The following is a 15461-nucleotide window of genomic DNA, read 5'->3' on the forward strand; positions in this document are numbered from 1 at the left end:
AATCAGTAGACATTCGTAGACTAAGTAAATGGGAAAACTGACAAGAAGCAAGAGGAAAACTGCAAGAAGGGACTGTGTATGTTTCGGTACATCGGCCTAAGGTAGGAATACAATGGAAGCTTACAAAGATTGGTAATGTGAAATAGGTGAACAGGGAATGATTGTTTACACTCTTCCAGTGGAAGAGCTAGAACGTAACAAGAGGAACTAGAAAAATTCATAACAAAATAATTACTGTTTTTTCATTCACATATAATTAAGCTGCAGAACACCTTCATGTAGGACCAAATATAGTAGAAGTTTACCTGGACTCAAAAAGAGACAGGAAAGAAAAAAGTTCATCACAGTTTGCCAAAGACATCTCTGGTTGAAAAACACTTCAGGCCACAGAAAGCCCTACAATATTTGGGGACACTTTACTCTGTGCTTGCTCCTGCCTTTCCTTCCCAAGGCATGGGCTGATGTCTGGCCCAGACATGGCACCAGTGCACCAGAGATCCCATCCTTATGCCCTTGTCCTATGGCCCATATTTCCTGGATCTCTCCTCAGTAGCCTTAATGCTTTATTCTGTGTTTTGAAGTGTTAGTGGAGGTCCCTAAGGATAGAGCTCAGCTCCCTGGAGGAACTGTTGCATTTCAAGACACAAGTTCCAATCAAAATTGGACTAAATGTCACTGGCCACTTTGGAGACACATCCCAGGTACTGATGGCTCTTCATTCTGCCCCCTAAAAGGCAACTTGGGGATACGCAGTGTTTTTCATGAGAATAAAACCCAAATGCCTTGCTTGGGGAAGTCTGACCCAACCAAGCTCAAAATCACAGATTAAGAAAAAGTCTCTTAGCAATTTACTCATGTGATATCAACCCACAGGATGATGGTCAAGACAACCCATTTTTGTTCAATAAGTTGTAAGATTTTTTTTTAGTTTTGTACCTCTAACTACACCAGCTAATCTTTTGTCTAAAGTCATAGTCAAACTCTGCTGTGAATGAGCAGCTCCTTTGTTGATGAGACCACCTGTGCTAACAAATACCAACAAAAATGGGGTAAATTATAAAAACATTTTAAAGCATTCCTTAAATATTTCAAATATGTCAGCTAAAGGATGCTGTGTAAGAAATAAACTTTAAAAAAATCAACAGATACATGAAAACTCATTCAGTGCAGACATGTCCAGCAGATCTGCCATTCCACAGAAAACAGAATATACAGACACACTCTGCAGTGTGTACTCTTCTCCATGCTCACATGCCCCACGCCCACACACATTAGTCACAAGAGGAAGACAAAACCTTGTCATTGACTGCAGCTTTTGTAGCTTGCAGGCTCCACCTGCAGCCAAGCATTCTACAAGTCTCAAGAAATTTCTTAGTCTTCCAAATATCTAATGCTTTTAAGTTATGTGCACTTAGAAAGTACTGAAGTTTTGTGAACTTAGTATTTGTTTTGTTTGTCAAGTCTTGACCCAGCCCATCAATCAATCTGCAGTACTGGGAGTCAAGGGCTGTCCCCTTGTCGTTTGCCTGTATGCAGGTGCAGGGCTGGAGGCGAGTGCGGGGCTATTTCCAGAAGCTCACTGATACCAGAATTTAAGTTACACTGGAGGACCATTGCTATTAATCTTTGTGAATTCTCACATGAAGCTTGTTTATTAGATAGCTATGGATGCTGAATGCAAGAAAGCAGGCAGGGAGCACAGTGTCTGTGTGAAACTAAGTCACACAAGGTTCTCACTCTGGCCTGAGAAATCTTATGGAGGAACCCAAACAGTCTTTGGAGAAGGACAACAACATTTGCAGGTGTTGTTTGGATCCTTGTTGTTTACTTGCAAGAAACAGTCAAGGGGTGTAGTTCTTAATTGTCCAATAATAGTGATGTGTTGTTTTAACGACCAATGAGAGTTTTACCTCTTGGACCTGTAGAGTCTGTGTCGTTATTTTCGCCGTTCCCAATACAGAGCAACAGATAACAACTGTTAATATTCTGTATTAACTACAATCTTTGCTAAGTCAAGTGACTTCCACAGTTTCTCCTTCAGAACTGGACCCCCAATGTCTGAGTTACTGTCTGCATCTACAGCCAGCTGGACTCAGAAGCTTTTGAACTGGAGTAAAACCCAGCATGGTAAGTGATGCAGGATGAGGTCTATTCCATCACCCTGTACTAAGCAGGAAAGTATTGTCAGAATTACTGAGAACCCAAACAAAGTAAACACCATTCTAGCCTACTATTCTAGCCCTATTCCAGATCTAGTACTCCAGCAGGTCTGAAAATAAGGATGTAAATAAGGGGAACAAGTCTACATTTGCTCTTGCACTGCCAATGGCTGTCACCACAATTCAGCCACCTCATTTGAGAGTCAACTATCATTAAATGAAAACACAGAACTTGCATCCTTTGGAAATTGCAGAGGCTCCTGAAACTCACTTGGGTACCCTGAGGACATAGCAGAGGAAAGATGAACCCTCCAGCCACCTGAAGCTATATATTAACAGAGTAAAAATAACAAAAAAAGTTGAGGAGAGTTTTATAGGACAACCCTAGACATAGGCCAGGAATACTTGAATCACAGCTTTTCAGAGGGCAACATCATTCATCCTCTCCCCCTCCTTCACAGCAAGCATAAGCAGAAGTATTCAAAACTACAAATCTCAAGAGTTCAGCCCATATTATCCTTGGCTGCAGGACATTCATCCTCCATTTCTATTTCCAAAACAGTTTTCATCTTAGCTTCAAAGCATAGAGGGACACCAGGAGAAAGCCCATATGATCATGGAGGTTTCAAGGGAAAGGAGGCTGTATAGAGTACCTCTGTTATCTTTGTGCTCTCATCTCTTCTTTAAAACAGAAATAATCCTTTATGATGACTGGAGACCTCAAGTCCCACATACAGTTTTCCTTCTTCCCAGCTTCACTTGGACTAAGGCAGATTTCTTCCAGCTTTTAGCTCTGCAAGACCTGTTTTACATCAATGATTCCCTATTACTTTGCATCAGTTACTGCATTATTTATTAGTTTAAAATGTACTGTTATGTAATCCCATCAAATGTACTTTTAATCTTAAGCAATGAAGAGAAAGGTATGATGACAAAATAATGCACAATTTAACATCAAATGTTTTTCTGAAACTGTTAGTAATTATCTTTTACTTTTTTAGTAACCATATTTAACTCCTCATCCACTTCTGATCTAAACATTTCACCAGGGCTATGACCAATTCCACTCTCACTATTTTTTAAGATCTTTTTTTGTAAAGCAGTGCCTAGGAAAGGACCAAACATCCAGAATGAGGCTATGCTGTTTATCTAGGGCTTATTCTTAACTACTTTTCCACAATGCAGGATAATTTTGAATCATTTCAGTAAATGGGAATTTATATTTGAAATACCTCAATTAACTGTGTTTTGATTTTACTGACTTCTCTTTTTCCAGCAGACTTTGCTATCATTGACATGCCTTGCTGTTGTCATGGCAATGAAAGGAGTCTGTATGGTTTGGGATGTGACTCAGAAAAAAATTTATACAGAAATGGGCCATTAGAACAAAGGACACAGAATGTTTCTGTTCCACCAGTTAATAAATGGTCAACAAAAAAACAAAGATCCTAAATCAGAACAAATGACACCAAACAAAACTTGACTGGATAGAAGATATCAAATTATTACTTGTGACCCTCTCTTGCATTTACATCTCTGTGTGAGTATAGCTTTATCACCCCTAAGAGTAATTAAAATCACAGTGATCTGCCTGGACACTTATTTAACGAGAACAGAACCCAGATTTGCCCAAAGAAGTTATGTTCTTAGTGTTTAGAAAAATGAGGAAATCTTGCATTGTGGACTTATCCCAACAAAAAGAGTCTCAAAGCCATCATCTCTGTGAGGGCTCCTTCAAAGGCAAGGCCCTTCCCATGGCTCACAATTTACATAAGGCAAAAGAGAGGCAAGTTTGCCAATTAAAAGATGAGGAAAGGAGCTTGTGGCAGCCACTGAGGAGGTGTGGACAGAGCAGTTGCAAGCACTAAAGCCAACCTACACCAATCTATGAAGTGCATGGAAAAATTATTTTTAGCTAGGCTAAAAATACCATTTACCTGTCTTCTCTATGTTGCTTATGACAACACTCTCTCTTTTCCTGTGGATCCAAGGTATGTGAGTGGAGCTGTCATTAGATCATTTGCCTGTGCAGGGATGCCAAATGAGAAGGCACTGAAATACATGCATCTGTATCAGTCCTTAATTTAATCTTCTGACTCTGGTTCTGGAGTGACAGTTCCTCTGCATGGCACTTCCTATTCATACCAAGCTAAGCCATAATGAGTGTTATTTATTAGAAAGCAATCTAAAGCCACATCCCCACAGCCAGCTGGCTCTTACCCCAATACAAATCATCAGTGCCACATAATCAGCAGTTTCAGAGCTCAGGATTGCAGGTAGTTGTGTCACCTCTTCTACTGTTGGACTCAACTGTGAAATGCGGGGTAGGAACCAGTCTGAAGTAACCTCAAATTTAAGATCTAGTTCAATCCATGGCCATCTTTCCACTTCTTTAGCTAGCTGGTAACTTTTTCAAACTGTTTCGCTCAGCCTAGCTTTGTATCAAGGCTCCACACTTCAGAACTGCCCTTGGCCAAGCCAAGACAGAAAACATCCCAAAGAACAACTAGGGAAAATGTGTGGGAAACAAGAGGGGTTTGCACTGGAAGACAATGAATAATATACAGAGGAAATTAAAAGGATTATACATGAACAACTAAGTAACAACTGAATACATACACAAGACTAATTCCAAACAAATCCGTATCTCAAAACGTTTTGAGCATATGTGGCAAGCAGGTTACTAGGGCTTCATGAGGATTAGTAATTCTCATTAGCTCAGTATGGTTACATCCAGGGCACAGCCACAGTTCAGCTTAAATACAGTGTCACAATAACACCTATAATGCATAAAGATACTGGAGAGAACTAAAAAACAAAAGAGAATGCTCAATGGTCAAAGTACCATTCATAGGATTGCCATTCCCAGCTGCATTCTTACATGTTATTTAAAATTCCTCTGGGGTCTCATGAGTGAATTTTGGTGCTCTGCTGTCCTTTAAAAACAACCCCTGTTGCACAACCCTGTAGCGTGTCCCCACTCCCCATGCTTTTAGCAATACAGTCAGGAAAAGTGCCTGTCACAATTGCTTTTCCCTGCCATGCCCTGCAGTCTCCTACTCAGTGAGCAAGACCTCCTTTGAATGGAAACATGGAAAAAAGGCACCACAGAGCTCTAACAGCCCCTTTGTGCTTCCTACTGGAAGTCCCTTTGCATTTTCAGTGGAGAGGTTATCTAGCTTCCATGGCCCTGGAGCAATAGGAGCAAACAGACCAGTTGCTCTTGGCAGAACACAAGGGTATGGACCCAAGCTCTGCCAAATACAGCACGAAAGAGCTGTATGTCCATCCCCAGCAGCCTCAGAGCCCTCCCAAAAGGGAGCACCTGCAGCGCTGCACCAGTTAATATTCACAGAGAATTGCATAATATCGAACTGGCCTCAGTAGCAAAAGAACATTTGAGCTGTTTTGAACAAGCACTGCTCTGATTTCTTCAATGGAACCCAAGACAGGTGAAAAATTTTGGAAAGCTAGACTAAAGTTTATGCAATTCATAAGCACAGCACTGATCCAGTCCCCATTTTCATAACAAAAAAACCCCAACCCTTCATTTAGAGGGCTTCAGATAAGCAAAAAGCTTCCATTTTTTTCATTGAGGCCATCTGACCTTGAGTAAGTCCCCTTCCTCGTTATTTCTCTCTGAAATAAGTTACACATCTAACTACTGGCATAGGCCTGCTTTTCAAATTACTCTAATCTTTTTGCACAGATACGAAATATTATTATCCTTTACCACAATTGTTCCATGCAAGATCCTATGCATCATTTCTTTCATCAAGAATTTAATTTTCTAAGTCCAAATATACAGTAATTTTATAAAAGGCATTAACAAGTATTAAATCTAGGAAAAACATTTTTTTATAATTGTGATTTAGTTTTTCTTTTTAGAATACAAATGCATAAAAAAATAAGAGCTGTCCTCCAAATTAGCAACATTCCAAGAGCACAATTACTCAGGTAATTGTGCCACATGAAGCCTGAATGCCTAAAAGATACTGTAAAACCTTTTGTCTCTACAGCATATTCAAATGCATTGTTCAGCATTTTTAGAAAGAATTTCTTTTTCCATGTTATCTAGATCATTCCTCAGAATAAACCAGTAAAAATTTTAAAAAAAGATTTTAAAAAAAATCTTTTTAGGGGAAAAAACCAAAGTTACAACTCTATTTTTGCCCCAGAATTTCTTTCTGCACTTGAGCTACAAAAGCAATTTCGATTTTCTCGGAATCTATCTTCCTTTTCAATTCTGACAGCTATGTTCCTTCCTTGCTCATGCTCCATTCTACCATTTCACTACTTTTCCCTCTCTTTTCCTAAGAAAAAGTCCAGTCCTCTAACTACTGGGGTTTTTTTAATTGACTTCTCTTTGGCTTCTGTCAGTTCATTAACATTTTTCTAATCTTTAACTCAAAGTGGATATTCTAGCTGTTGTCTGAAAGCTGTACAATGAGGAATTATCCTTGTGCTTTCCTGAATCAATGGCTACTCTGTAAGGCTAAAAGCAGCTTTTCTCATTGTTTTCACATTTCCTCTCATTCCATGTGTTCTTGCATTTTTTTTTCCAGCAAACACCACAAGACAAATAATATCCTCCCATACTTTTTACTTTGAGATCTCACAATATTTTTCAAAAAGAATCCTCTTTCCCTTATACAGGGGGGGAAAAGGTACAAATAGAATAGAGTTATATCACCCCAATATGTCTAACACAGGCTGTGTTTCAGTTCAGCATATTAGCTAATATTCTCCTTTTACAAGAAAAACCCTGCTCGTAGTGCTCTTTGTAGAAGGAACTGGTAAAGTTCCAAATTGCCTTTTCCTGTCCCACACAGCTCCTTGGGCTGCTTCCACCACAATACCTGGCTGCTGCTGGCCAAAGAACACGCCTACTCACAAGTGCGACTCAGAAGTGTAAAGGTCGCTTTCCAAATGAATACCGGAAAGAAATCTTTCATTTGGAGTGCTATCATCATCTTCATTTTAGAGAGGTGAAAACTAAGCCTAGACAGACTTTTCCAGTTCGAGGGTTTAACCCAAAAGCCCAGAGCTCCTTCCACACATACCTGGCTTTGTATGTGCCACAGTCCTAGACATGATAAACAGAATCACAGAGCAACCAACAGACATTTCCTCTTTGACCTAGCTAATTCAGTCCTAAATCACCCAGAAGAGAGATGAGTTAGAACATTTATATCATGAAACACTAATAAACACTTCAGCCAATTCTGCAGTTATGAAAACAGGTACAAGTCGATAAAATTGATTAAAAGGGGGGAAAAAAAGGGAAACAAAAAAAAAGAGCAAGGCAAATACACAACAATTAATTTAAAACCCCATCCTACAACTACTTTTGAATTTTCTCCAAATGGACTATATCAAGCTCTATGTAAATAGTGTTAAATCAATTTAATTACAGAATCACATGGAAAATGACAGTAAAACCTCTTTCACTCCTCTTCCCAAGAGTGAAACCAAACTACCACCAACACACCTTAGTAGTTTTTTCTTTTTGTTTGTTTAAAAAAAACTGGAATTCTCCTAACAGAAAAATACAAAATAACCCCAAGTTTTGCTTTGAAATGGAAAGCAGTTCCATTATATAGAAACGTTTGTCTAGATGAATAGAAAGCTCTGCCCTTTGCACAAAAAGGGCTGCAAAGAGCATCCTGTTTAACCAAGCTGGTGTCCTAAAGAACATCCCATCAATACATCCTCTGAGTAATTTGCATATTTAGGATGGTATGTAAGTTATACCCCCATCTGAACTTTATGGATAATTTTTTGAATTAGCTTAGAAATTCATTGTGTGAGTATTCTGCTTCTACGTGAAGCACTAAGTTCCTGCTCTGTACTATCACATATAGAATTTACCATATCAATTCACAATTAGATACCTGCTGTGCCAGCCTTTGAGTTAGGAGAGGCTTTGGGATCCTTTTTGGTCCTTCTCTCACATTTGTCTTTCAGTGAGGTTACCTAGTACTGAATATTAGTGCTAAGAACAAAGTCCAAGCTACAGAATTAAACATACTGATAAGATGAGTGCCAGAATGGCTCATTTCAGTATGGTGACGTGGGAATGACAGCAGGCATCTCTTTTCTGTTGCTGTGGGGCATCACAGAAATAAAAACTCCTATTGTATTGCAAGGTACCAGGACATGGTACATGGACAATGCCTAAGGACAGTGGATGGGCCCACACCCAGTGCCATCTCCTACACCTCCCCTAATGTTTGCTGCCCGCACTGTCCAATACAGTGACCCTTTCCCACCTCTCCCAGCTTCTCCTCGGTGTCATTGCCCTGCTTCCCTCATCCAGTACCCTTTCTCCCCTTTTTAGGGATATGTTCCAATTTGTCTCTCTCTCATCAACATGTGAACATGTGACCCAGCCCCCTGCACTGCAAGGCCAGCCAGACTGCAAATACACTTTGTTCTATTTGGCCTCTGCTCAGTGCACACAACAAGATTGGTGCACTGTCAGGGGACCATGTCCTATAGCCTGGCATGGAGGAGCTCCAGTGGAACACTGTGATCCAGTGCTTGGAAAGGCAACCTGTCCCACTTCAGTGCTCATTCACATGAGCCCTGGGCAGAGGAGAGGCTCCAGCATCGACTGGGTACAACAGAGAAATTGAGGGAAGCACAAGAATGAGACAGTTTGGTATTTTATGTATTGGTATATATATTGCAATATTTTCAATGCATGGATTCTAACTGGCCCACCATCATTCACAAGGTTTCTGTATGTACAGCCATACACAACAGAGAACAAACTATTTTAGTACTAGGAGATGCCACTCCAGGAAATGTCTTTAGCTCTTCTTCCATGTAACAGGTGTCTTAAGAAAAATATGCCAAAGGAATTAAAAGCAAAACCAGTGTCATCCTTTCATGCAGCAGTTGAGTAAAACAATACAAATTAATATTATTGCTCATGTACTGCTGGAAGAAGGATTTTTAAAGTTCATGACTGAAAACAAAACAAAACAAAACAATCCAGTCATTTACTTTGGCCACAGTTTAGAAGCGATCCAACAATCATGACCCAGCTAAACCAAAAGCAGCAAGGTAGTTAAAGCAATATGGACAACACTTTCTATTACATTTGCGTGCTCCATGTATGGGAACCAAATCCAAATCAAATCCTTGAATCAAAAGCTGAAATGCTACCATGAAAACAAGGAATCAACACTACAGGAAGGTAATGCAGAAGTATTGTTCACAGCAGCAGCAGTTTTGCAGGAAAGTAACTTTGGACGTACAGCTTGAGAATGGCAAGAGGAAAACCCCGCTAAGGATTTGAAAGAGAAGTTAACATGAAGAAATGTTGCTGGATCTTGCCTCCAGATTTCAAAGGCCAAGGTATAAAGTGGAAAATTTTTATAAATACACTGGCACGATTAGTGAAAGAGAGTGATCGCTTACACCAGGCCTTTCAAAAAGCAGAAGCGCAGTCCCGGTGACCTGAGCAAAACGGAAGCTCCCTGACACAATACCATCAGGCCAGAGTACTCTGCTTGCTGCTTTTCCATTACTGGTAACTCTTGGGCAGAAGCCCTGTGGAGACCTGTAGTAATGCTCTCCAGCACCCCTCTGCCAGGACCCCTGCACACACCCAGCCCTTGGAGTTTACCTTATGATCCCATGCCCTGCCAGGGAATTACGGGGTTGAAATTGTTATAAACAAAACTAGAATTTTGACAACTAGGTCTATTGAGTTAACAGCAGTTTAATGAAAAATTAATACAATTTAATAAATTGAATAGTAATTTGGTATAAAAGAATACAATTTAGCAAAAGGATAAAATTTAACAAAAAATACGATTTATATATGTAATTTGCTGGTAATTAAGTATGATTAAAGCATAAGCAAAACCGACTGGGGTACGGAGAGGGCTTCTCACCCTTCCTCACATACAAAACAAAACAATTCAAACTAAACTGATATACTGTATGCTTATACATATTTATTAATGTTTCCTGTAAGTCTCCTCCTATTTCCAATTCTTTGATTTTACATCACTGTTCTTCATGGTGCATGCCTCACTTGTTGCTAGGGGGTCTTCAGTCTTCTTTTGGGGGTCTTTGGATGAAGGCTTACACTCATCCTCATTGTCCTCTGGATGGCCTCACAGGTTGCACATGTGTACTGAGCATTGTGTTATGTAAGTCTACTCATTAGTCTTACATTTAATAATTTTCAGGCCCAATGCCTAAAGTCGTTCCAACTTCGTCCATCTCAAGGTTGATTTCGTCTTGGGACATCACTTATCTCAAAACTGCATCCTGTACCTTAATTTTAACATGTAACATCTGTAAAGGGGTTCATCCGCCTTATAACACTGATTCTCTTAATTGCTTCTAATAATAACTTTCAAAATAGTTACAATTTAGTTAGCACAAATCATTTCCATTTATTACAAAACTGTGCCAGAGCTGAGCACTTGAGAAGAGATTAGGCTATCAGGCACATGGAGCAGGGAGACAATTAGGCAAAACAATAGTGAAATAACAGGGAGGGCAGCTATCTGCCTGTCAGTCTTTCCAGGCACAGATGTGGGACATTTGAATTTTCAAACCAAAGTTCATTCAGTTCCTGGTTGCTCTAACATGCCCCAAGATCCACAGCCATGCTTAAACTGAGGCAGGACAGACAGGAAGTCTACAGCAATGAAAAGAGCACAGACATGGCCTCTTCCTTTGAAGCAGGCCACTGAGAAGGATTTTCAGGCTTTGCAAAGACAGGAATGCTTAGATCTAAATAGAGAGCGCAGCATAGGTCAAAGCTCCTTCAGAAGAGCATCTGGTAGAGATATGTAACCCTGTCCTTCAGAGAGCTCAGGGTCAGACTTTTAATTCAATTCTAGATGTTCTCCTCTACCTGAAAATACTGGTTTTTACAGCATGAGAAATCAGGCTGTGCTGCACAGTAGTGTGACACATGAATGTGACATACGAGGACTGCAAGACCACATAGGACCGGAAACAAAGGACGGCCATTGGATCCCAGTGGAGCAGCAGGGCACAGCTAATTGCTAAAAGCAATTAGTGCCACGGGAAACAAGCCAGCCTGCCCTGGCCAGCAGCCATCCCTGCACAACAGCTACAGGGCACTGCAGCTTGACATGGTGCCAACCACGGGCCATCTCCAAACACACAATGTCACTTCATATTTTGGGATACTGGATCAGAGAACAAAAAAATACTGCCTAGCAAATGCCCAGCAACTTCTCAAAGTAGTGAGTCATGATTTCTGTAGCTTCCCTATGAAGTGATCAGATGCTTAACTCCCCTTAAGTTACAGTTCAATGAAAAGTTAAGAAGGTTTTATGCCTGTATTTAAAAATAGGCATGAATCCAGTCTTTTCATGAACTTGCTCGATTTTTGTGAGCAAGAACACACGTGACAAAGTAAGTCAAGTTGATCAGTGTATTACTAAGCCTTGGAGGATATTTCTCAGTATTCTGAAAACTGCCCATGACTAGACAGTGCTCAGACACCATGTACAAACATAGTAATTCAAATAGAATACTGTAACAAATTTGCTGGTTTCTTTTCTGTGTAAATTAGCTAGGTCATTTGAAGACCAGATAAATTTTTATTATGCCTCAATTCTGCTGATCTTTAGCATTTGGATCAGAAGAGATCTTGACTAGCATTTTATAGCTCTACACATAACTTTCTCAAAAGTCACTGACCTCAAAATCAGCATCCTATTTTTACTGAACAAAAATCAAAGGTAAACAGTGTGTCACTTTCAAAGTACTTAAGACTTAACATGTGCTCAGGTGCAAACCACATGTCCAGCATTAACTGTACTGCCTGAGAACAGTTTCAGTAATATGTTATCTCAACAGAGCATACGAAAGCTGCAGTAGTCATTAGAAAGAAAAATTGATAAGGAGAGAAAATCTTTACTTCATGCAACACTAGGTCATTAGATACTAGGACATTAACATGATCTTTCTTTTGGCTGGCAATAGCTGTACATAGCTATCAGTACAGGAAAAGTTTACTGTACATAAACATTATGAAAGCTTCATTAAAAGCAGCTGCATAAAAATTGGTTTGAAAAGTACATACCATTTTATAACTTTCCAATTTTTTTATTTGGTGGTTTTAGATTTTTTTTTTCTTCTTACAAAACTTCTGTGTAATCTTTTGTTCCCTTTTTCTCTAAGGAGTTGCTAAACAAAGCTGCTACAAGTACAAAAAAGTGTAAGAGGCTGGGTGGGGTAAGGGGAAACCTGTGAGATGGAGCATTTAAACATTCTTAGCTTTTCTTTGTTACCAAATAAGATGAAAATGAATGAACACTACTGTTCATTCAATATAGAAAATTGGCTTTTCAACTGATTCTTAGATTCCCATGTTATAAATGAAATTAGAATTTTGACAACTAGGTCCCTTGATTTAATAACAGTTTAATTAAAAATGAATACAATTTAGTAAATTGAATAGTAATTTGGTATAAAAGAATACAGTTTAGTAAAAGAATACAATTTAGTAAAAAATGACAATTTATATATATAAATTGCCAGTAATTAAGTATGATTAAAGGATAAGCAAAACCGACCGGGGTACAGGGAGGGCTTCTCACCCCACCTCACGTACGAAACCAACCGGGGTACGGAGGGGGTTTCTTACCCTGCCTCATGTGGAAAACAAAGTTAAACTTACATACTGTATGCTTATACATATTCATTAATGTTTCCCGTCAGTTTCCTCCTATTTCCCATTTTTCTGACTTTACATCACTTTTCTTCACGGCACATGCTTCACTTGTTGCTAGGGGGTCTTCAGTCTTCTTTTGGGGGTCTTTTGGTGAAGGTTTCTCCTCTTCCTCGTTGTCCTTTGGATAACCTCACAGTTTTGTATGTGTGTACTAAGCATTGTGTTATGTAAGTCTACTCATTAGTCTTACATTTAATAATTTTCAGGCCCAATGCCTAAAGTCGTTCTAATTTTGTCCATCTCAAAGCCATTTTCATCTTGGGACATCACTTATCTCAAAACTACATCCTGTACCTCAATTTTAACATGTAACATCTGTAAAGGGGTACATCTGCCTTGATTCTTTTGATTGTTTCTAATAACAACTTTCCAAATAGTTACAGTTTAGTTAGCATGAATCAATTCCATTTATTACACCCATGACAATGTTGGAAGTTAATTTTGCTCAATTTCCATTCAGAGTTTGCATTTCTTCTGAGAAGAATAAATATATTCTGAAGAACTACAACTAGTTGTAGGTTTTTTGCCTTAAACCAAGCAAGTCACACATATTTGGTTCTCAAGCAGATTTTTCTTGATTTTATTAATTTATTAATTAATTCTTATTCTTCTTAATTACCACACCTCACCTTGCAGATTTAAGTTTAATTTGGGTTTTTTTAAAATTTTGTCAACTGATTTATCAGCCTTAAATTCAGGTGCAGAGATTCAATAAGAAAAATACATTTCAGATCCCATGGCTCAGGTCTTGGCACAGGTGTAATGCATAGCATGGCAAGAATTTATTTGAATTGAGGTGTATTTACTTGAATTAGAACCTTCTGTGTTGCTCACAAGCAGTGGAGAGAAATAGAAACAGACTAATTTAGTCATTTAGGGGCATGTGTTCTATCAGCTTGCCAGAAAAAGCCCCACTGAGCTCATTTGATGCTCAAGTAGGACACATGAACAAAGATAATAGAGTACCTGTTTTGAAAGGTGCCTTTTGGTCCCACAAAACACAACTTCTGGAGGAAAATTTGTTTGCTGCAGTCTCAAAAGAGGGATTTTCAGTGATTCTTCCACTAGGGAGTGGAAAAGAATCTATTTTTTTTCACAGGTGTTCTCTGGTTGCAGAGTCAAGAACAGAGGCCAAACCATGCGGGGACTGCTCGACAAGTCTCCTTTAAGCCTTTAGTCACCCTTCTGGAGCCCAAAGGACTTCCTCCATCAGCCCTGCTACCTGGTGGAACTGGGAATCCCACATTACCATCAGGGCCATTTGGACTGTAAGAGTTCATAACTCACAGTGTTGTTTCCAGGCCACATTTTGCAGAAGTGATGACAGAAGGAGAAGGAAATGTTACATTCACCACAGCCTCAGAAGAGTATTTATCTGCCACTTGCAGATAAGTAGTACCTTGTCAGCAGCCTCCCCTTAAACATACTGTACACTGAATATCTGTTAAGGGGGCAGAGAAGGTGTCTCCCTAATAATCCCCACTCAAAAAAAACCCCACAGGCTGCTTCAGCTGTGTGCAATGGATCACTTACCTAAGACAGAACAGCTCCTGAACAGCTAGCAGCAACCCCCAAAATTTGGCCCTCTGATTTTTCAAAGAAATTCTCATGTTCACAAAAACACTAACAAGAACAGGTCAGTTCTTTTACTTGCTAAAATTCACCTGCTGGACTGCTGATCTGTGTCTCCCAAATTAACAGGGTTCTGCCACAATCTTTCAAATTTCCTGCAGATCATGTAGTTTATTAAAGATCAGGCATCCCCTTTTATATGAGCAGTAACAACAGAGACAGACTCTTCAGATCACAGCAGGTCGTAAGTATTTTAATTAATTTCAATTACAGAAATTGCTTGAAGCTGAGGCATGCAGATTGCTAGTGCAGGTTTTGTCATGAAGAGCGTGTCCCAAAAAGCCTTGAAAGTCACGTCCCTAACTTACAGGATTGCCATTTTTGTCACATTCAGGTATTGCTGTGCTTTTATTTTGGTTTAAGTTGACAGAAGAGATTTTTATTGCCCTCTTCTGCTAATGAGAGTTTTCTAGCAGCATATAGGTTCAGTGGTGTGAGACCTAATTGGTCTACCTTTAACACTAGACATAAATTACTTGCACAGATAGTTCTAAAGACAAATGGGCTTGGCATGACATCTGGCAGTCAAACACCTCTCTTTTCCCACAGGGCTTTTTCGCCCACGTTACTGTTACCTGAACTTATCAAAAATGAAACCCATCTGAACACTCCATTAGATTTTACCTTACACAGTGGAGCCAAAGCCATTAAACAGAATAAATGTGCATCATCATCAATGGAAAAAAAAAATTGCAGTCCCAGTTCCAACAGTGTGTAGCCTTTTGATTTTCAAAACAAACAATGAAGATCTGGAATTCTTACAGTGACTTTTGAAAGAAATAAACAGTCAATGCTCCTTGAAATGAAAAATCTGAGTGGAAGTACAGTTTGGGGTGAGGAAAGCAAGGCAAGAAATCTACATCAAAAGACAAGACAGGAACCCACAGATTCTTGCAAACATACTCCCTTGTTTGACAATTTAGAGAGGTGTA

General features: G+C 39.4%; 1 protein-coding gene across 1 annotated transcript in view; it reads right to left on the reverse strand.

Moving 5' to 3' along the window:
* The window catches only part of HERC1 (HECT and RLD domain containing E3 ubiquitin protein ligase family member 1), a 97537-nt gene extending 83658 nt beyond the window's left edge, over positions 1 to 13879 (reverse strand). The window contains exon 1 of the mRNA XM_014251108.2: positions 13864 to 13879. The gene's annotated coding sequence lies outside the window, so the exon portion shown is untranslated. The remainder of the gene's footprint in view (positions 1 to 13863) is intronic.
* Between the last annotated feature and the right edge of the window lie 1582 nt (positions 13880 to 15461).

This window comes from Pseudopodoces humilis, chromosome 16 (assembly GCF_049639895.1).
Source record: "Pseudopodoces humilis isolate 2021_Gansu_Grassland_sample_001 chromosome 16, ASM4963989v1, whole genome shotgun sequence".
Taxonomy (NCBI): domain Eukaryota; kingdom Metazoa; phylum Chordata; class Aves; order Passeriformes; family Paridae; genus Pseudopodoces; species Pseudopodoces humilis.